General features: G+C 40.0%; 1 protein-coding gene across 9 annotated transcripts in view; it reads right to left on the bottom strand.

Moving 5' to 3' along the window:
* AGAP1 (ArfGAP with GTPase domain, ankyrin repeat and PH domain 1) overlaps positions 1-21,612 on the bottom strand; it is a 395,049-nt gene that overhangs the window by 285,526 nt on the left and 87,911 nt on the right. The gene's annotated exons all lie outside the window — the stretch shown is intronic.

Below are 21,612 nucleotides of genomic sequence, written 5' to 3'. Positions count from 1 at the left end.
GTCATTGTGATCCCAAGATCTGCAACCATTCACCATCACTTCTTCACCTTCTCCTCCCAGGCAGTCTGTCCCACCTCACCCTCGACTCCCTCCGCACTCTGGAACAGCAGCAAGAGAGCGGGGCAAAAAGGATGTTGCAAACCACGTGCAAGCTCATGTTAAGTTCAACTTCTTCCAAACCTCAACAGTTACTGCAAAGTTTGAAAGGGCTGACATGTCACATCAAGTCTGCAAGGGGAGAGGGAGAGAACGATTATCATCATTACTACATTGATTATCACCGTTACACAAGCCATGCTCGCAACCCACATTCCCACATCACATGAAGAATTGGTGCAATACCTCGAATCGCTGGGACCTAAGTCAAGCCAGAACCAGAGGTGCCTCTGAGGCTACTGTGATATTTTATCGGAAGAAAAAAATCCAGGCTATATACAAAGATCAATTTACTAATACTTCTCCATTTGAGATTTATAAAACTGAATTTTTAGCTTTGCCAAAATATTTTTTAAAAACATTCACTCAGGAATAAAACTGTTCTCGGTCTTTGCAAAAATCATGCCCTCTGGCTCTATTCTCATTTGTGTTTCCTGGGTGAAGCCAAGAAACTCAAGTATGTTTTCAGAGCTTCATCAGGTTCCCATCACCTCAGGTATGTACTTTAAACCCAAATGACTGTACTAGAAATGGTATCTTTAAAGAAGCCCATGCAGAGCGTTCAGGAATCAGAAAACAATTTAGCTACACCTAAGAGACCTGCACCTCCTTCCTTACAAACCTGCTCTAATGCTTTTCATACCCACCATTTTACAACACACAAGTGAGCCCTATTGAAAGGGGAATTTTGAAGAAGAAACCATTTTTGCACAGGTCCTCTTGCTGCATCTTCACGCTGTTCTGGCTCAACCTATGACATACTCTAGCAAGCCACATTGTAAACTGACTCCCTGCTAAACCCCTGCATCCAAACACTTCAGATACTACTCTCTCTTCATATTCTGTTCCCTATTAATGCCATAACCTCCTATTGCCTTTTCACAAGCTGAGAAAAGAAAGCTGGAGGCCAGTTATCCCATCATGGCTTTTATTCTTTTTCACCTTTGTACCACTTCCTAAGGTAAACTGAATCACATCAGCAACTGAAATTCATTATGAGAAATTTTTTTTATGTTTGGAAAAAACTGAAAGTTAAAAACACATAAAGATCTAACGCATACTTCAAAGCTAACAAGAAGGGTGTCAGCCTCTACTCTAGCAACAACACTAGCAGACGCTCTTAAAAAAATAATTAACACAATCAAGTGCAGCCTTAAACCCATAATAAAATGCAGCCATTTGGAAGCAGTACAATGGAAAAACAGAAAGCAAATAGCTACAGTCTATGTATCTTAACAAAACCACCCAAAAAGCAGCAGCAGAACTCACTATACTAAATGCACCCTTCCAGCATCCTGGAAATCATCAGAGGGACCAGCTCTACCTCCTGCGTAAAGCTGTTCTGTTGGAGTCTTGTGATGGCTGCAGTGCTACCTCACACACTGCCACTCCAACCAGACACAGCGCAAACTTCACCTTCAGCGTGCAAAAATGGCAATTTCTCCATTTTTCCCATTCCGGGGCTTCCCCTCTGATTCTGCAAAACACAACTGTGCTATGAAAATCCTCTGGCCTCTCCACATCACCCTCTGTTAGACCGGAGTACAGTAACAGGAGAGGACAAACCGAAGGACAACTCACACCCACCAGCCAGATCTCAAATCTTTTGACAATACAGTTCTCAGGGACAGCAGTGATGAGACCGAGTTTGGCATATTTACCTGATTGATGTCTGCTGATTTTTTGCAGCTAAAACAAGTGACAATTTCTCTTCAACCTTCCATGGTGCTACCAAAAGCTGCACATGCATGAAGAAAGGGGAACTCGAACTGCCTTTAGGATGACAACACGTGGTTAGCACATCAAGTCAGCTACTGGTGCAGATCAAAACAATTTTTGGCTCCTCCTCCCCATTTAAACAGATTTATTTTTTCCCAGGCAAAGACAGGCACCAGGATGAGCACAGTGCACATGCTGCAGCTGCTGCCAACAGCTGTAGCAGGCCCCATCATAACTACAGGATTTTTTTTTTTTATGCTACAGTGCATAAGAGTTCACATACCAAATTGAAAACAAAGCAAACCCCAAAATAAACTTCACTGTCTTACTAATTAAAGGGATTCGTTCCTTCAGGAAGGCTGACATAAACCACTGCTGTGGGGTTAAGAACGTATTTTTAGCACTCAGTCCTTCCAACTTTTTTACTGAGACTGCGCGAGCAAGCCAGAGCCCGACTACCCATGCCGCATCATTAAAAGCTCTATCGAGGAAGTGGGTTTTTCACATAACTTTATTTGAAATGCCACAGGACATTCACATAAACTAAATCTCAACAACACCGGAATTTCTTCTCCAGCACCAAGGTTTTCACTCCCTGTACAGCAGCCAGTAAGTGTTTGCAGTTGTTTTCAACCATGTTGCCTTGCCATGCTGGGTCAGGCACGGACACCCTATGTGACAAGAAATTTAACAAGCACAACTGGATATTACTGATAAACTAAAAAAGTTTCCTGCCTAGTAATTTTTCAGCTGGAGATTGAGTGCTCTGACAATAAGCGTGCACTGCAGTGTCTGCCGCACAGCAGTAGCAGAATGCATCTGAAATACAAGTTATGCAAACTCCAGCTTTCTCCCACAATGGCCTGTACAGAACATAGCACTTACCACAGCGTATTGTAAGAGCAATAGGTTTTCTTACCATTTATACTTGAAATATTCTAGCAGAATTCAACTCATATTGCTTATTTTTAAGAAATCTGACATGGTATCAAAAACACACATTTTTAATTGCCATTGCTGACCTTTCCACTTAATTCATAGAAGTGAGGGGGGTTTTACCATCCTGCATGTTACTTTGTCAATTAACAATACTATTTATAAGATAACAAAAGCTTGAACTGAACAGTGAAAGGCATGGGGAGAAAGCTTTTGAAACAAAAGGAAAACCAAGTATTTCCAAGTTAACTGTCGTCACTTCGCTCTAGGAAATTCTGTTCCCAAAGGTATGGTGTATGAAAATTTCACCTCCCCGGTGGGAGTTAACTGCCGCAGTATTAACTGTGACCTAACAGACTATGAAAGGCTCGAAGGCATTGCCACCAACAAGCAACTGGACATGGAGAAAGCCAGGCCAGGCTGCTTTATAAAGCACTTTCCTGCCACAGGGCTAAATACACAACTCCAAACTGATCTGTGATACAGGGTTTTTTCAGTCTGCATTCAGCATGCTTTTAAAGCTTCCAATATTTCAATAACCAAGGCAAAAAAAAAACCAGCCAAATTTGGAATCTAGTGCACAAATTACACTTGAGCATGTGTTTAACAACTACCTTAGCCAGTGCCTTTGAACAGCAACCGGTGTCATGTACTACCACTGCCATCTTAAGAGACTGGCTTTTCCAATAAGGCAACAAGTTTCCCCTTGAAACTTGGTCCCAAATGATGCTTGTCACATTGTTCTAACCACATTCCAGATTTCTTTCTCCTCAAGAGCTCAAGTCACCTAACCCCAAGATTAGTAAAATAGCATCAAGTTGTACCTCACAGAGAACAGAGCTGGAAAAGCAACGTGCCTCCTGCTTGGTATATTCTGTTGAGGGAAATCCAAAGCTGTTTAACACAGAAGTCTTCAGATTAAGCAGATATACTTATTATCCATTCATGCAGGAGAATAAAGGGACAGGCCTTTGTCTCCAGTTCTAACCCTAAAAATGAGATATTCCCAGCAGCAAAATCTCTCCATTCCACACAATTGTAATGTTCTTCCATGTTTATGAATAAATAAAACATTTTATATCTTAAATACCAACAAGAGCCAGCCAAGAAAACCCAATTCATTTTATAATAGGTGGTTTGGGTGATTCACAACATCTGAAAGACAAGTCTCCAGACCATTTACTATAAGGCAGAGGTAATGCAATATGTGTCAGCTGGCTCCAATTAACACTTCACCTTTATCACTTGCAAAAGTATTTCCTTATGGGCTGAGAACCATCCATTACTCATGCCTCTGCTGACTCACAGAAGTATTAATCAGCCTTTGAAAAGGTGGTGTTCCACCATGTTATGAAAATTACTGCCAGCTCACACAGAAAGGGAGATCACAGTTAACATTAACAATTTGACAAGATATATCTGGGTATGTAACAGAATATCCACTAAAAGGAGCTTGTACTTATTTATGTTAAAACACAGTTGTTCCAGGTACTAAAATGTGCAGTAAAAATGGCAAAAGAATATGGTTTTCAGATAATCAGTACTGTCCACCTCATTTTCCTCTTATTCAGACAGTAAGATGAATATCTTATGACAATTTGCTCACCTTATCTGCCTCGGTGCCAGCCTCCAGTGCAAGTGCATAATATTTACATATCGTTTGGGACTGCCCAGTTCACTGGGGCTGCAGGTTATCAGGAAACCTAATGGAATAAGAATATCAAATCATGCTGCCCTTTCCTCTGGGTAGAAGCTGCAGAATGAATATAATGCTAAGAAAAAGGTGAAAAGGCACATAGCAATTTTATGCAGGATCAGCTTGCTAGGCTGCATTACAAAATTAAATGCTGAACACAAGCCTCATGTTTTTAGAAAAGAACCGGACATTTACAAACTTGAAACATCACCTTCCACTTGGCTCAAATTGCCCTCCTCCAGAAAGCCTTCACATCACTGCTGCCTCAGAGAAAGCCTGCAGCAGATGCCTCCAGGCTCCATAAATGCTGCCTCTGTGCTGGCCAGATGCTTCTCGTAAGATAATTTTAATTAACCCTGCTCATCATTACAGCCGACATACATGTTCAACATGCCCTGTTCTATCCCATACATGATGTATACATATCAGCAATTGTTTGCATCCCAGTTTCTAAATAGCTAAGCAAGGTGTAGATATACAATCAGACATGTTTGTCATCTCTAACAGTCTACAGCAATTATCATCATTGGAAATTATCCTGAGGCTACACTGAAAAAAAAAAAAACAAAACCAAAAAACCCCACCCCAAACTCATAAGCTATGTCACCTATTACTGGCTTTGGGCATCATAATACCCAACAGGAAAGAACAGCATTTTCTAGCAAAGAGTTAGATTAACAATTGACAGCCAGCATTGCAGTAGAAATCAGCATCACCTGAAAAAAACCATGCTACACAGGCTGCCTTTCACATGAGAGTTTTTTTGGAAAGCTCATGCACTGCCTAGGCAAACTAAAACAGCAAACTCAACCCTGTCCAGCTGACAAATGGGAAGATGGTCTTGGGGGGATGTCTTGCAACATGATTTTATAATCATCCCAACATACATGTATTCATGCCAATCAGTAGCACCTGTGACTACTGAATTGATTCACACAATCCACTTTTAAATAATTCAAATAGTTACAACTTTTTCCCCATTAAAAAATGCACAGGCAGTCACAGAGGGGTCTCAAAGAATTACTGAATGAAGAAGTCTCTGTCCAGACAAGTCTCTATGAAGGAAAAATCTGAGATAAATGCAATGAATAGGAAACATACAATGGATTTTAGGCTGAAAACTGTGCCTCTGAATTAAACATCTACTCAAGATAATATCTAATACCTTGAGAACTGAAAACATCTGATAGCTCTGTAAGTACTGTACCATTGCACCTCAAATTAACTATTACTTGCCTGTTCACAAGGTTTTGATCTACCATTCAAGTAATCCCAAGCTTTACCACCTATGTAGATAACCTGTTTCACAAAGCCTGTCCCTCCATCCTTCCCAAGTATTCATCATCTGCTGTGTTAATTCACATCAGCAACACAGCTTACTTTCCTGCAACAACAGTTTACTAGAAGACTTACCTGAGCATGTTAGTAGTTGATAAATTTGTAAATACAAAGTCAGTCTACTTTCCTAGTATCTTTCAGGCTTCATCATCACCTGCTGCCCATTAGCCCAAAACCTGCTGCACTGAGGAAGGCAAGCTGAAGTTCAATTTTTTTTTTTTCTTGTTAGAGACACACACACCCCCACACACACACCAGCTTGCATTTGATCTAAAAGCTATTGCCAAAGGGGGAAGGAAAAGTACCACCACTCCTAGTGTACTTGTCACATCAAACAGACACCACCTCCAAAATTCATTTAGCTGTCTCCTCAAAGTCTAAAATATTGTAGAAGTCTCACTACTGATGAAGCTAAGAGAAATATGAGTGGAAATTATCAAAAAATACGAGAAAAACCAACAAACGACGTAAAAACACCAGTTCTGCTGCTCATCCACCTGGACAACTATCTCACCATGCATCCCAAAGGATGCTACGAGAAAAATTTACCTCCAAAATGACAGAGGACCTGGACAGCTGCAGCTCAAGAGCAGTTAATACAACTAAAGGAGAGGGCATTTTCATATAGAGAAAAAGCAAGCTTATGAAAGTCAGAAGGTGAATTCAGATAGCTAAACAGTCTGTCTGCAGAGTCATGCACTTTATCTTTCATATTAAATAGAAAAAAAGTCACTACAATCCTTATCGATCATTTTTACGAAAAAAAAAGAAAAGAAATTATGCTGAATTTCAAAATGAACTGTTGCAAATCACATTTTAAAAAATGGAAAGCTAACATCACCCAATTCAAATTTGGGGAATAAAACATCAAAGACTAATCAGATTAGGAATTATGAGATTTTCTGCATAAGCAAAAGAATAAGCAATACAGGTTTCCAATACTTTGATGCAGACATTGTATTTGAAAGCTAGTATCTTAGCCTGTTACACAATACAAACATACAGTAAGCATTAAGTATCTTGAAATCACCATGAAAGCATTTGCCAATTAGATCCTCAGAAAGTCGGTCACTTATTCCAAAATATGAACAGGACATCTACTGCATTATGGACAAACATACACATTAAACATGCCATAACACTGCAGTAAAAAAGTCTGAATACCCACGCCAAAAATCACAGGGAGACTGAGCCCCTCAAGCTACGTTAAAGGCGACTCTTTATCAAAAGAGCAATACCTAAACCTGAGCTGAGCTACTCCAAACCACAAAAATCCTCCACCTCCCCTGAAACATAAAATCAACAATAAAGGAGAAATATGATGCCATTCTTTCAAGGCTCCTTCAGCACAAGATGTTTTCTCCTTGCAGCAATTCGAAGGCTGTTGAAGTTCTTTTCAGTAATTTCCAAATTATTTCCAGAAGTGATTTATAACATGCCCTGGGACAAAAGCTACAAACAGCACAAGAGTCTACTAAAAACTTGAGTTTTGTGTTTCATTTTTCACATATGCTGTCCTAATAACAGGACTAGAACATGCTGAACACAACTCTAGTCAGATGCCCGAGATGTCAATGAGAAGAACCCAACTGAGCTGCCAACCTCCTGTAGGTTCAGAAACCACAGTTCAGCAGAATTACAATGCAACGACCACTGCAATTCTCAAAGAAGAGCCTACACTTAAATAATCTCTCACTTTATAGGAAATTAAACAGCCTTAGTTTCTAGCTCAAAAATCTGCTACAGAAATGAAACGACACACTCATTCCCAAAGATTCAGGTGACCAGAAACTCAAAGACTTCAAAAGCTATGCTGTAATTCAAGCTGCTTTTACATTAATTGTCTCCATTTCATGTACTAGTTATAGTGTCCCAGAGACACTCCTCAAAAGTCTTGCCAACATCTTTGACAGAACAACTGAAAAAAAACCCTAAACCCCCCAACAAAACAAAGGAGCCTCACAACCACTTTGAGGCTCAAGGTTTTGAGCTTAAGTCATCTGCTGGAAAAAACAAGACATCAAAATGAAAAAAAATGAGTGCACTAAAAGACTGCTTATTTCAACACCCGTGAATCTTCAGCTAATTTTATTGGTTCCGCAATCATATTTTCCTAGGTTTGGCCTGCTGGGTGCATATTCTACTAAGCAAGCATGAAGAAGAAATAGAGGTGGTAGAACCGACTTTAAGTGATTTCATGTTCTGGAGTTTAACACAAGTGCTTTTGTAACTCAAAACTTCCCTGCTTCCCAAGCCCAGAAAGACAGTGCACAGGAATGGAGAGAAATAGAGTGCACCAACTCCAAAATCGTATCACAGAGCTCAATAGCCTAGACACAACCATAAGATTATTAAATACACACAGGAGTGTGCCTGAAATAAAGACACTGCAACTAGACTTTTAGGGTTTTTTTAATATATTTATATATTCTAGAAAAATCAGTGTATAAAATATATTATATTTAAATAAGTTATACATAACATCCCCCCAAAATGCTAAGCCATGGAAAAAGGGAATTAAAAAAAAAAACAAAAAAAAAACAAAAAAACAAAACCAACCCTCTGAGACTGGCAGAAAAGAATACAAGAGCTGACAGATAAGCTAAATTCTAGTGGTCTGAGCACAGGCGTACCCCTTTGTGGAAGTTCCGTGAAGCTCCCCCAGCTCTCATCCAACACTCATAGCTTGTTAGGCAAGTATTTACTAGAGGTAGTCCTGTGAATGACTGAAAGACTACACAGAATTCCATTTTTATTAACCTGAACAGGAAAAAAATTATTTTATGGTTTTGCTGTGATTTCTGTTCAGTTTTTACCGCACAATTCTGCAAGAAACACTTCCAGCAGCCTCCCCCAAGGACTGATGAGGTTGCCAGAGCTGTTTGTCACGCTGGTAAACGGTGGAGGACAAGGGACAGCACATGTAAACAGAAAAGGCCAGCAGTGTTTGTGATGACTGCAGTGACACATTCCTAGGATTATTCTGCACGAAAGGAACTCACATCGGGTCCAAAAAGAAATTAACTTTTTACTTTGAGTTTGAACCATGTAACCCTGCTGTAACAGAGTAAGTGCACTACACAAAACCAGCGGTACTGGGAATTGTATGTACTGAATGATTTTGCAAAACTCACTCAAATTTTGCTGGGTAACACAGCGAAACTCCTGCAGATGGAGTGAAGGAACAGTTAAATTCCTCTTTTTTTTTTCCCCAACTCCATCAGTGGCAGCAGTCTGAGTGGGCTGGCGAAGGAGATGGTATGCAGACATGAGAGCAGATAGGGCTGGAAAAGCCAACAGGGAGTAAGAGAGAGTCCTACACACACACACACACACTTCAGAAGCCACCAGCAAAACATGCAGTGCAATTGCGCAAGCAGCAGAGTATTTTGGGACAGGATACTGACTTTGAAGAAAACTAAAACTAAAGGAAGATTGTCTTACAATCTTGTGCTCATGGAAACAGGATTACACACATTTTTGTAGGTCAGTAGTATGTAGTAACCAGCTCCATCAACCACTACCAAACACTGTCAAGCCCCCAACATCAAAAGTTTTCATCAGCAGTACTTTCACATAAAATAAGTATCGTGTCTCCTTCATACTTTAGCCACGCTATATAAGGGCACCATTACATCGACTGCAGTTGATGTCTGAACCTGGGGGCCCTAAAAATACAAACTAGCATGCACGTTCGCATCACACTCGATTTCTTCTTTATTTGGGGATGGAAAGGGATTTGTTATCAGTCAATTCCTTACATACTTTGCAAGGGTAGAGGTTAAGGCAAGCTGTGACAGGAACATGCTCTGAAAGTATAAAGAAGAGGAGCTTTGTCCCAACACCTCTTCTTAAACGAAAAAAGGGATAGGGAGGTACTGCAGAAAACCTTGATGCACATGCTTCTGCCAAAGTAACTTCCAGGAGTGATTCTAAGAACAATTTCCTTCAGCATGCTTATTTTTTTTGTAAGTCACCTGAATAAAAGGATTCCTAGGTGAAAGCCCACAATGTACCCACATGCACATTAAGGACCCGCAGGGATTTCATAGTTAAGTTTGAATGATATAGTGTGCTTACATTAAATACTAACACATATGACTGGAAGTCCATAATCTACAAGCACAATAGAACCTCCGTTTTGATGGGAAAAGGCATATAATCACAGGAGGGAGTTAACATAGTATCACTTAACAGTTACCTAGAGCAAAACTGTAATTAACACAGCAACTAAATCCCACTTCATTCTGAAGTCTCTTATTCTAAACGCAGGTTTCTGTTTCCCCTACCAAACTAATTCCAGGAAAGTCCTACTTTCCAGATGCTCCTGTGTACCACCTGGAGCCCTCAGGACAGTGACTAACAATCATATTTGTTCTGCAGATGTCCCAGTGGTTGTGTGAAGCAGACAGATGTTGGAAGACAGACAGTTGCATCACCTGGCTCAGCAGCGGTTTCGCCTTCTTCCTGCCACTGACAGGGATGAATCATCAGCCAAGTTAAGGAACTGGGCGGGGAATTAGTTTCTGCAGCACACAAGTAGAAGAAAAGGTAAACATCATCAACAGTTCCTCATTGCTTGCAGACCTTCAGACTTGGTTCATAAGGGACAAAAAGGTCCCTCAAATCAAGTGTTGGTATTTCACTTGCACCCAAATCAGGACAGGTTTCAAATGCATCAGATGAAAACTGCCCATAGACAGCTATAGTAAAATCCATCCAGCAAAGTTTCTCTTGCTTAAACAAAGCATCTAGTGCAGATAATAAAAGACCCTGGTGCTACTCTGGCTGGGACTTACATGGAAGATTCTGGAAAAAAACATGAGTGATACTGGCATCTTGCTTATCTACCCAGGAGGACCCGGATCAGGAATTCTTCAAGTGCAAGAAGCATCTACTCAAGCATCTATGCACATCAAGAAGTATCTATTTGAAAGATGACCACTACTGAAAGACACGCCTACAGCTGAATGACAAAACCAGACCTGTACTTTAATCCTCACTGTCCTTAAAGATAAGATTATTTGTTTCTGCTGGTGAGCTGCAAGAACGAGTAGGGCTTTTTGGGTTATAAGCTGTTCTTACACAGATTGAGAGAACTAATAAAAAGATCTCTTTATTTTAATTTAGGCTCGGTTATAGCCTAGGCTCCTCAAAGTCCTTTTCAGAAACTGCTTTTGCTAGAAAGCCACAGCAGGGCTCTGGCTGTCCCTTGCCACCCAGCCTCACCGCTCCTGACCTCTGAGTGCAGGGCTGGCATTGGTAGTGGGAATTCCCGGCACCTTCTCGGCAGAGCCAGCCTGCAGGACCTGTAACATGCGGTGCCAGCTGTACACCTCGCATGCCCAGCTTTGGCATCCTTTCCTTCACTTCATATTTGCAAATAATTTAGAAGGGAGAAGAAATTCAGTGCCACATGAGGCTTAAACACTGAAGTGCAACTTAGCAATCACAGCAGAAACACAGACTGAGGACAAGGCAACACAGCACAATCACCTCGTGACAGAAAACAGCATGCCTGTCCAGGAACTCTGACATCTAAACCAGTTAAATTGAACAACACTGTTTGTCAAACTAGAAACTCTACAGTCTTACAGCACTGCTGTACAACAGCAACCAATGTACTTTTATCTTACAGGCACAAATGAACTGGAGAACATTTGGATTCCACAACAGTAATTTTTTTTTTATTTTTCTTTTTTGAGATTTTGAATTTGGGATTCTCTCAAAATGCTTTTCAGAAGAAGTTTTTCCATTATATCAGTTCTGTTCACTGCAGGAAGATGGCAGTTAGAGTAACAACATATCTTACGTTGACTGCAGTGCCCGGTGATCAGCCTCTACTTATCATGAAGTCTCCTCCCTGCTTCAGGTTAAAAGTAGTTAGTTCAAAGGGCTGGAGGTCAACTGCATTAGCAGGTAATTCACTCGCACACAGAAATCAGAAAGCACACACAATTCTCTGCTGCTGCAGAGCTTCCACAAACACATAGTGCCTGACTGGAGAGGTAAAGCAGGCAGTAATACTAAAAGATGGTAATAACCTCAGGAACACTTAAGTCTGAACATAAAGCAAGCCAACTACATGATTTTGCTTTTCACTCCCCACCCATTATGTTCACAAGACCAGGAGATAAGAAGGGGCAAGAAAAGGGATGGATTCCCACAACGAAGTTTTCAATGCAGCTAAACATAACTCGCAGTATTTCCATGCCTAGGGTACATACATACAGTAATAATCAAGCCCACTTACACATCTTTATACACAGTCAAGATGCCAAACATAGATCTTGCTTATCTGATCTCAACCTACTCTTTTTATAGTCTATCATTCTCAAACAACTTCGTAACAACTTTACCTTGAGTCACCCAGGAAACTCTGCAGATATCTAAACTGAAAATCAAGAATTTCTTCAGAGAACTTCACATTCCCTCCCAGACGGCCCCATCCCCACCTAACCCAGCACCTGAAGTTCATCTGTATTACCTTCACTCCTCATTCACAGCAACATTATAATCTCAAATACCATCATCTGCACTAAGCACTGACTTTTCAGCTGACTTAAAAATATCTAAGAATTTCTTAGACATAAATTACACTTAGGTATTTTTTAGAGATTAGAAGTGAACACAAGAATAAAGGTTATTTTACATGAAACTGCTCATATTCAGGGGCATTTAGCTAATGCCTATGCCTTGAGAACTACAGGCCAACAGCAAGATTGACTACCCCAGAGCCATGCCTGCCATCAACAAGAAAGTCCCAAGGGTCAAGCACTGAGAAGAGCCAGCACTATCCTAGTTGAAATACAGTTTCCATGTTGCACAGTTTTCCTGCATTAGCACAGACCTTATGAACAGCACAGAAAACTAACGAATCCTCACATGCCCAAGCTGCTGTTTTCTTGCCAGTACCCAAAATGATGAGATATGTTATTGACTGGGTTTCTAGAAGGTGGCTGTGAATAGCTGAAGCCACCTTTGACAGCCGCCTGGCACAGCTACACCTGAACAGAGACAGCACTCTATGCAACAACACTAAACGGGAGCTGAAAGATGCCATTCACTCCCATGTGCTTTTACCACTGCTTTCAAAATGTCTTTTTCTGAAAAAGTCCTTTAGTGTTTTCATCTTCCTTTGAACCTTGGGAAACAATCCTGCCATGCACAACTCCACACGGAAATGAAAACTTCTCTAGCTCTGTGCCACTTGCCTTAACTCTTGAGTATCACAAGCCTGCCCAATGCAATGCTGTAAATCTGCGGAACTTCATCACCAACAGGACAAAATTTTTACACCTTACAGCAACAGGAGTAAGACATTCTCCTGAGGATAGAAATTAGCCTCCTCTTATTAAAACAAACTTTTCATTGATAAATTTACCAAGCAAGGACACCTTTTGTACTAGGAAACTGGGAGTCAACATGAAAGGCATACTGAGAACATTGAACGAAGCACCCTTTATAATGACTAAAAAAAATAAATTATGGATGTCACTTCTGTGAAGTAACCACATGAAGTAATAGTTTGAAAAAACTTTCACTTGAATACACACCTGAGTTAACTCAGCAGAAAAACAGGACAAATGGGTGTCAAACTATGAATCATATTCATAGTTTCTTAAAGCATTGGTGTCAGTACATAACACCATAGCACCAGGCTTGCTTCTCACTTGAGGAAAAAACAAGAAACCATCAGCACTTTGCCTACAGCACAAAGCTACCATCAGAAGGTGGAGAGGCATTATCCTGGTTAACTATCATATGGGGGGGGGGGGGGACGACACCCACAACAACAGCAGAGCAGTTGCATTTCTCCAAACAGCCACAGTGGAGCTGAGCAACCTGAAGGCATTTCGAGCTACACTGTAACCTGGAGATCAAAAGTAGGCAGACAGAAGCTTTCAAGTGCTTTTGACCCAGTATTTCAAATACCTCCTGAACTCCTCCTAAATAAAAGAAGGCCTACCTTTGTCTTCAGCAAAAGCTTCCCACAGCAAAGAGCAATCCCCATTTACAAAGCAGCAGCAGACATTCAACAGCTGAGGTTCAGTTTTAAGAACATGCACTAGTCACTTGTGGTTACAAAACTGACAGCCCATCTGTATGGCTTTTTAAAGATGGGAAATAAAAAGATTAAGGATTAACAGAGCCATATAAATAGTTCAAGGAAGGTTTACCTATGGAACAAGGCATGCTTATACTTCTACTCACTCTGTGTGGCTTCACCAACACCTGCTTACCACATGTGCTATGAGGTGTGTTACACACATCTAGCGGGTTCCCTGACAACAGGTAAAATCATACCTGTTTGAAAATAAATGTAGTTGCTCTGTTTAGCTTCAGATTGACTCTAATCAAAAGGTTAAAGCAGAATAACTTTTTCAACAGGGAAAGCATTCATACTGAGATTTTCATTGTCCAGCATCTGGAATCACAGAAGTCTGAAGCCAACTCCATTAACAGGCAGAATAACCTGCTGTCCCTTCACAGGAAAACTGAAGACAGAGAGAGATGGATTTGTCTCCCACCTGAGCACTGTCACTACGTAACAAGACTTTGGTTCTTTTAGCTACTTAGTGAAAAACAACACCTCCACCTTCAAGGAATGAAGATGGGAGTCAGTGTGTAAAATCATGGATTGGTTGGAAAAAGTTACTGGTATGTATTTGTTTTCTACCATGACAATACTTGGGGCAACCAGGTTCTCTATAAAGGACTAGAAGGGGAACTGGAAGTAAACTAAGAAATAAACTTTAAGACAGGAATTATAACAAAGTACTTTAACGGAGACCCAGGACAGCCAAAGAGGAGGGGACAAGAGGATATACCCAATGAAAGGGGTATCAGTAACAGCCAGTAACAATCTGCCCTACTGGACTGTGAGGAAGAGCAGCCTGAGCAAGGAAACCAACAATATGCAACCAAGGATATGGCAAAATAGGTGATTTTCAACTCAAGTCAGGTTAGGAAAAAAAAAAAAAAAAATAATAAAATTTCTCTCCAAGTCCTAAGCACAATCCCCTGAAAGTTGTGAAAAGCAATGGACATTCAATTTTAACAGCTTTAATAATTAAAACTACAGAAAAGTTAAACCTTGCATCCTCCATGAGCACAAAATAAGATTTTTCCCTGCAGGACGCAGAGATCGAGACAGAAAAGCTGTTGCCTTGCCAACATAAATATTTCTGTATCGCTGAACAGAAAAGCTTCTGAATTGGGATGTTGCATAAGGAACAGCTAGGTCAACATCCCAGTTTCCCAGGCAGTCTACCCCAGATACAAACACAGTAACAGCCCTGGAAGAGCAGGAGATGTTTCAGGCGATATGTCATTCTGACGCTCATCCCAAAGAAGGCTTTGGATTTCGGGAGCTACAGGGAGACTATCATCTCTGCAAGAATCCTCCGTAATAGCAACACTAGCGGTGCTAAGGGCCACTGCTTTTTCAGGGCTCAATCTAAAAAAAGAAGTGACCCTTAATAGTAAGAATAAGCAGTAACTTATTCATTTCACATCAAGACAAAGATGAAACATCATACTCTTAAGACCCAAATAACGTATGCACCCACAGAAAGCAGCAGAGAAACTAAGGAGTGAGTGCATCTTGATACCTTACAAATACAATCACAAATACAACTGCACTAAGTGGTTTAGCACCCACTTTTTGAAACAGTTTTCGCTTACATTTAATACATAAGCACTGCCATTAAGTGACTGTTTGCATGGGAATAAAGTAAAAAAATTTGCACCAATGTTACAGAATTCTCTTCTCAAAAACCACACATGTATTTATATACACACTAAGTCCAACACAAGCAAAACAGTATTTTTAGGAATCCAGATTCTGTATCAAACCAGCCAGACAAGGCAACTGACAAATACATGCAAACAAAGAGGTATTATAAATAACTTGGAAGTGCCAGAAGTTGGCAACAGTCAGCATAGTATTTGAGCTCCCCTTCATATCTAAGTTGCAAAACATCAGCATCTAATGCTTCCAAGAAGGAAAGACCTGCTATGGAGCTTCATTCACAAACTGGAAGCGTAGCTCACAGGCATTCGAACTGCACTGCATTATGGGCAGTGAAGAACAAGAATGCTTTGCTAACACTAGGATCTTTCCAAGAAACTTCCACATTATTTCTTAGTAAGTACCTCCAAGGCTGAAATTAACTTGACCAAGCTCAGGAGTCGAGACACATCATTGATTCATCTAAAAATAAAAGTTGATTGATGCAACTAGAACTGACACTGCTGAATTTTTATATTTAATTTAATAGTTCTAGCTATAAGCTGGTGGAAATAAAGTTACAAATAATGGGTCTCAGGTAATTTACAAATAATGTTTCCCATATCAATTAGATATAACTTTGTATACCACCCCAGTGGAATATTTACAGCCAGGTAATACAGATGTGCCTACCTCATAAATCACAATTATTGTATCTGACATTACGGCCAGATCCTATGGGGGTTCCTCATAAAGACCTTACTGTAATGTCTCAATACACTCAGAGATTTACTCTGTGTTATAACTTCAGACAAGTGACCTTTACATCTTTGTCTGTGCAATCTCAAAAAGTAAGGAAGCCAAAACTATGAAAACAAGTACTATCCATTAAGCTAAATGTTAACTTAAGTGAACCCACACAACAAATACTCCTTCAAATTAGACTGATCAAAATTTTAAAGACTCTTAACCGATACAGAAACTAAGCGTCATGACAAACACATTGCCCTGAGTCCCTGCCCGTTCCGAACCCATTACAGCTGTTACTGAAGACCAACAGCTGCAGCATGGAAAGCCAAGTCACTCCACCTTGCTTGCCTTCTTATCCCTGAAGAAAAGTTCAATAAATAAGAAGGTCCACCAATTAAGTTTTATTAATGTCTTCTGTGATTAGTAAAAAAAACTGTAGGAAGCTACATCGCACTGTATGCTTATTATCTTGATGGTATTTGTCGCCTGTTTTGTTACAAGAAAACATTTGGTACTATTTTGTCAATAAAGCAGAAGTATTTGTCAAACACTGTCATTATATACCAGCCTGAAACATCAAAATCATCAAACACCCTATTTTAAACTTCCATCAAGATAATAGCTTTATGTTGGATGCTTTTCATGAGCAAAATAGATGATAGCTTCTCAAGTTCAATATACTGACATTTCTTTTTCCTCACACATGAAAAAACCCATTCTGTATTTTTTGGCAGAAACCGCCTTTCACTGTGTGTTTACTGCAGTTGCCTAGGGGAAATCCTAACACCAATTATCAAAAGCAACACTATTACATTAATAGTCTGCATTAATGACTTTTTTTTTAACCCCATGCAGCTCAAAGTGAGAATGAATACGCAGGCATTTGAAAGACATCTGCACTCACTCTCCGCTTTCCAAATATCTAAGGTTATAACCATGCCAAAGAAAACCACAGTTACATGCTAGTTCAGCCATCTTACACAAATCATTTGGTAACTGGATAGTTGCACTTCGACAATCAGTATTAAACTACTGGTGGTCATCAGCCCAGTAGTATCAAAATTAGCTCTGCTCTGCAGAAAAGAGCCAAACTGTTCAGTCAAAATACACCCAAGTGATTCTTCAGTGGTGATCTAAGAATTCAAGATCTGAATTCAATGCTACAAACAAGCCTACGCTACATAGCATGCAACATACTGCTCTGAAATTTTATTTTGTCAAAGGGAGCAACTGAAAGTTCTGGCTGCTTAACTACTAAAGAGAGCAAGGCTCCAGCATCTGGTACAAGCGGTTCTGTTTTCTTGGGCAAAATGACCATTAGAGCCAGTAAAGAATTGCTAATGGCTGAAGTAGCAAAGTTTGAAGTTCTCCTCTACATGCAGCAACTATGAGCAACTGAAACCCTTCTTTTGGTCTCAGAAACGAGCTCACATGCTGCCCCACATACAGACTCCACTTCTGAAAAACCAAATGCTCCGTCATTAACTCTAGACTTACTAGGATTAGGAAACAGTTCTAGAGTAACCTTATCCTTCTTGTCACACTGAGCACCCTCAAATTCAGGGCAAGTAATCAGGAGGAAAGGAACAAGAATATCATGTTTTAGATGTTTCTTTTCCTTGTGCAAATCGTGTTTTGGTCATCTACATGAGCTTCATTACATCAACACAGCATCGTTACCTACAGTGGTAAACCAAGCAACAGACAGGTCTCTGGTAAAAAAAGAAGTATTGCTAATTTAATTTACAGAGCTTGGTTTGTATGGAAATGGAGATGAATGCCTGCACAATGCTTTTACAGAAGTATTCAGCAATCTGTCCCAAGGAAGTTACCCGTTACTGCCATTAGGCGTTTAACTGTCGAGTTAATATAGAACAATTTTAAAATTCTACATTTCTTTTCAATTTTAAAAGAAAAACAAAGATCATGACTGCTAGCATCTGGCATACACTTCAATATTGTGTAAACATTAATCTATCTCATTCTCTAATTCAGCCAGTGACCTTAATACCAGTTCAGTTCTTAATCATCTGGCTGCATCAGTGCAGCTGGCATTCGTTTTGCTTGACACAAGACCCACCCAATAAATAATAATAAAACCCCCTCTTAGACAATGCTTGACAATGCTTAACCCCAACTTAAATCTATTTATCAGCTAGGTTTTGGGGTTTTTCTCATAACAATGTCAAGACAACACTCACTCACAATAACTGAAACAGCTAGAAGAGTCCTAGAAGACTTTTAGCCCATTAAAGAAACGGACCCTCCAGTGTTGAAAAAGTATATGCTTATACCAGCACGGCACCAAAAACCTGCAGCTACATAACGGGGAACTACGCAGGACCAGTTCCAATACATTTACATCATATTGCCCAAATTTTATGTGCTCCGAAGCTTTGCCCCCTGACCCATAGGAATGCACGGAAAGTTTACTGGGCTGCTGCTAGAAATGCCAGCAGCATAGAAGAGTAGCGATCATACCAGGGTAGCAAGCAAGAGATGACACAGAACTAACAAGAATTATCTCAAGTGAAGATTTACAAGAAAAGACTAGAGGTCTCCAACAGAGATCACTCGTCAGCTTTGCTCTACTTCCCATTGCCATAAACTGCAGAGAATTTGAGATAAGAGCTTAAAACTAACTCCTCTAAAACCTCAGGGAGAAAAAACCTCAAAAGAGCAGTTTATCATATTATAATGATACTCCTTTTCATAGTCTACAATTTTGATTCACAAATCTGCTTAATTTATCTTGAAGAAGGGTTATTCAAACAAAGTTATCTCAAAACAAAAGCAACAAGCTAGTACCACTGAAAAAGAAACTGCTATTTCAAAACCCCACTGCCCCCCAGAGCCACCCTCCTCCTCCAGAGCAGCAAGAATTCCTCTCATTATGAAAGAATCACAAAGACTTCAAGGGGAAAAAAGTTTAGATGAGGAACAACATTGCCCTTGACAAGTTCTCCTAAATAGTTTTAAGGCAAAAATAGCTCCCCTTGCTTCTCTGACTTGAAGTTTATGGAAGTTTCTCTTTTTAATTTGGGGATAGCAGTAGTGGATATGTAAGAACTTTTCTCGCTTCAAATAAATGAATTTACAGGTTGAATACCATGACATAAGTCTATTAAAATCAGGGATAAGTGAACCGCAAAACTAATCATTTGATATTTAGACGGAAAAACACTCCGATATTAGAACAGCAGCATCAGTACAGGATTAGCCTACTGTATAACCATTATTTTAAAATGGACAAAACCACTTACATATTCTTAACACAAAGCTAGCCACGAAGAAAAAGGCTTGCTAACATCACCTCCTAGCCTAGAAGATGTTAGATTAACGTGTTGCAATCCTCACAAGAGTGGAGACCATGAACAACATCCGAAAGACAGGCACCAGTCCAGCTTGCAGATAGGCCACTTCATCTTCCCCACCTGTACCTTCAGCTTTTCTTCTTTTAAAAGTTAACTTGTTGGAAAGAAACTTGGTCAGCACTTAATGACCTAGAAATGTAGTTCATCTTAGCTGGGAACATGGTGTTTGCATCCTCTGCCTCCCCATTGCAAAGGTTTTGGGAATTGTTGCTTGCATAGAACTTGAAGCCAACAATGCCATGGCAAATGGGGTTTGCAAACAGGGAAGGAAAATGCTTGATGCCCAAAGATGGTTTACTGACAATATGAAGGATAATTCCCTCCAAAATCAACCTGTACCCACTTCACAGCATAAGTCAAACTCAGTAACATCAAAAATATGTAGATTTAAAAATTCTGTAACTTCAGCTTGTTCAAAAGTATGTTACCTGACTAAGGTAGTTAGGAACAGATTTTAAAGAAGTATCATACAAGCAGGCATTGCAATATCTGGGTGATTATTTCAAGGTGAAAATGCCAAGAAGGTACACTGTTCAAAACTTCTACTTTATAGACCTTAAGCAGGCCTTGTATAGAAAGCACAAAGTCAAGTAACACGTGCACAGAACCAAACATGCAGATTACCAACAGCACAAGGGAAACAAGTTTCAAGTAATAAACCTTCTTTTTGCAACCTGTTACACAGGAAAAAATCCCACATTAAAATCAAGATTCCACCTGTGTCTCCATGATTACTCCAAAATCTAGGCACAGGACTGTCAAGAGCATACCAACTTCACATTAACTAAAAGAAGCAAAAGACAAGTCCTGGCTGAATAACAGCTCGTTCCAGTCTTAAAATACTAAAATATATTTGGCATGCTAATCATAAACTTTTATTTGTAAAAAATAATAGGAGAAATTAAAGACAAATTAGTTTAAACTTAGCTTTCTGAACGACATGAATAAGCAACAGCTGAAACTGTGCACAGTTTTTTCTCACAGCAAAAGCCTAAACTGCACTTCTCTGGAAAAAAGGAGAAAGTGGCAGAGCACACCAGACCTGCTAACCCATAACACAAGCCTGCAACACCACTACCAACCTGTAGCCACAACACTGGTCTCAGGATGCATTTTTTTCTGGAAAACAAGCCTCAAAGCTTACTTTCACCAGATAAATTTAATACTAGCACATACAGAAAAAACCTCTCTGGAACATCTTAATGCTGCGTATCAATGGTTACTCATTAACTGAAATCTTCAACTTATCCTGGGCTGAAAGGACTGTGCTCCGAGTATATAACTTTACGCTGTTAAAGCAGAGTAACAGTTTAAGCATATTGGCACAAGACAGGCATAAATAGTTGTATGAAGTAACTCTCTGTTGTGGTTACCTCAAACTTTAACCAAGGTCAGACCACAATTTCCGTCAAGATTATTACAAGCCCACATGAATGCCTCTACATCAATAAAATATTACAATCCTCAGTTACTAGGTCTAAATATTTGGCTTTGCTCCTTGTGCCTCAAACTCCAGGCATACTCCACTCACAGCAGGACTTCTGGGTCTGTAATGGGCTGCCAGCACCACGAAGCATCTCTGGCTATTGCTTCCCCGCAATAAACCACCCCTGCCCAACTCTACAACATCCTCTGCTGTACCTGTGCCTTACAGAACGCTTAATCTTTTTAATTGAGAACTGTAGTTCTAGAAAAGCAGCAACTTAGAGATTGCCACTTTGATAAGCACTTAGTACTCAAAAGCTACTGTAATTACTAGTTAACTGTTTCATCATAGATACCTATTAAAGATTTGAAAAGCACAGGTAGGAAGAAAGCACCCTGTCTTACAATAAAGCTCCATAACCAGCATTTCTGGTTTAACATGTCCCAGGCAAGGATACTGTGATCCTTTCAGATCCTTGCAGAAA

Source organism: Buteo buteo, chromosome 5 (genome assembly GCF_964188355.1).
Source record: "Buteo buteo chromosome 5, bButBut1.hap1.1, whole genome shotgun sequence".
NCBI classification, from domain to species: Eukaryota; Metazoa; Chordata; class Aves; order Accipitriformes; family Accipitridae; genus Buteo; species Buteo buteo.
This window is presented reverse-complemented; position numbering and strand designations above follow the sequence as displayed.